Here is a 2,952-nt window from a genome sequence, read left to right as displayed (position 1 = left end):
AAAAATATATGTATATATATAGCTAGTTCGATCTGTTCGTAATAATTTTATGATGCCATTTATTTTCATTAAGTCTATTTACATATAAAAATCTTATCATATAAATTTCATCATATTAAAAAGGTTCTTATGATAAATTTTACCCTAAATTTTCAAGTAAATTCTCATTATATAAATCTTAAATTGTCTTTAAAGTTTTCATACAAGATTTCACAAAATTTCATTTTTATAACGATCCCGTTCATTTTGGAACTATCATGTGACAATATTGATTATTTAAATATTTCTCACGACATTTTAATTACACTATATTATATAATATACATGGTAGAATTTTCGTTACCCAAATTTATTTTCATAACAACTTTCATCATGCAATCTTTGGTTCGTTATAAATTTCCACGAATAAAATTTCCATCTTACGATTTTTTTCTCGTTTTGAATTTCTTATGGTAGTTTCGCCTTGATTTTTCAAGAAATTCACAAACTTATAGCTTGTAATTTTCTTGAAATCCTCATGCAAAACTTCATAAAAATTTTACTTTAAAGACAAAAAAAAACTTTTGCTCGTGATATCTTGATTTACTATGCCGGTCATTCTAACTTATCATGATATTTTTGTTACATGATATTAAATAATGAACTTGGTAAAAAAAAATTTCTTTACGCAACTTTGCATTCCCAAAAACAACATTCATCATTTAATATTGGGACCTCATAACAAATTTTAACATTCAACTTACGTATTTTAAATTTCCTCATAAGCAAAAAAAAATCTATTTATATAATATATATATATATACATATAATAACTTGTAATTTTAATTATCAAAATATTCATGGATGTTTCAAACATTATTTATAAATTATGATATTTTCAAATTAATACTTATTATTAGTCAAAAAAATCTCCCTAGACGCAACCAAGTTTCCAAACACATGTATTCCCTCTCAAACTACCGCCTCAAAAATCAAACCATCCTTCCACTACAAAAAGTTCCCCACGTACTCAAGTATTTCCTCAATATGAACGAAATCCTAAACATCCAAAGGTATACTCTCACCAACTCAAGCCCCATGCAAAATCCAAGATGTATAACATTAACCCAACAAAAAGCCTTAAATACCGACACTCCCACGCCACGAAAACCTATCAAACTTACTATCTTAATACTTTAAAGACACTGACACACACCCCCACGGATGCTTTGAACATATTCAAACCAAAGTTTACCCAACTAAGACTCAAAACCCTTCAACCCATACTATGTCGAGTCACAAACCATATGCCACACCGTTCCCATCCAACCATAGAGTTTGATATCAAAATAACAACCCAAACACTCCTTACAAAATACATGTATAAACCAAATCTTAACCCAAACTAGCCAAGATCAAATTATCCAACCCATCAACTTAACCCATGCTCAAATAAGCCAAACCTCACCTATTAGCCCAACCACTACTCACACAAATCAGCTAAGCCTAACCCACTCAAACGACCTAAACTCAACAAACCTCATCAATCCAACTCAAGAAAACTCAACTATCCAAACGGACCTAAACACTCACACTTACCACAAAAATTTCCAAACCATTCACCATACGAAGCCTAAAACCCCTCCCTAAACATGCAAGCTTCGTTTTTCCCAGATTTTTTTTATTTATATATATACAACTAGTGTATTTATAACAACCTCATGTGTTTAAATAATCACTTTTAAATTAGAAACTCTAATATATATATATATATATATATATATATGGTATTGTCGTGACAACAAATTTTTAATATGAGGAATTGTTTTCAAAAAGATTATTAAACAATTATATGCGTGTTTTCAAGGCTTTAAATATTGTCACTTAAGGTGATAAATCTCTAAATAATTTTATAAATACGAGGTTTCATTTTGATTTTTGAATGCGAGATTTATTCAATAACAAATTACAACTTTCCCTATTTTGCATAAACGCAATGACCATGACTCTACAAATCTTTTGGGATGCGGTTATAAATATTTTATATAGGTACACAAATTTTTGTTCAATAACGATTTACGCAAACTATTACTTCTTATTATCGCAAGCATTATTACATAAATATTTTTCATCACAACCGCTTCATGTATACACATTCCCTTAACAAATTGGCTTACAAGATTCATATTTAGTAATGAATTAAATGTTTCTCTAACTACGCACTACAGCGATGCCTTGTTATTATGTTCATTTATTAGAAACAATAAAACGACTTTACTTGAGATTTCATTTTCGATGTTATTCTTATATTTTCAATGAGCATATAAAACGCGATTTACATATTTAGTCATTAATTCGAGTCTCACAATTATTGCGATTTTATTTCCATTTGGTGAGATGTTTCGATGACAATATTTTTCACATGAGATTTCATTGTTGTGTTTTGATTTTCGTGACCGAATGCAAACTATTCAATAACAATTTGTGTAATACTTCCGTTTACCTTTTAAATGATACTTTTTTAACTATGTTATTCATATTTGAACATCTATGTAAACACGATTCTATGCATTTTTCTAACTCATTTCATTTGAACTATTAAGCGGCCTATGTGTTTTTGACCACAAGTTTTGGCGCTATTAGAAACCGTTATTATAATGACGATTATATAAATGGTTTCACAATAGTGGTCGTATTCACGTTTTATCACATTTCATCGATTGTTTTGGTTTTTAACTAAATACTATTTTAGTTATGTTGATGCGTCACCCCAAAGAAACTCACCTCATTCTTGTGATTTCACGCAATCGTATTCTCAATTACCTATAACCTCAAGTTTGTACATGTATGAAACTCATTGCACGACATTATTGAAATTGTAACGTAGTTTACCCTTACCTCATGTAATCACCTTTCGAGTTTCTCATTTTCACTCTTTGGATCCTCGTTTCACTTATTGGATTTTTCTCATTT

Source organism: Bidens hawaiensis, unplaced genomic scaffold (genome assembly GCF_021521415.1).
Source record: "Bidens hawaiensis isolate Kalapana, Puna unplaced genomic scaffold, B.hawaiensis_p1.1 tig00064628_1, whole genome shotgun sequence".
NCBI lineage: Eukaryota > Viridiplantae > Streptophyta > Magnoliopsida > Asterales > Asteraceae > Bidens > Bidens hawaiensis.
This window is presented reverse-complemented; position numbering follows the sequence as displayed.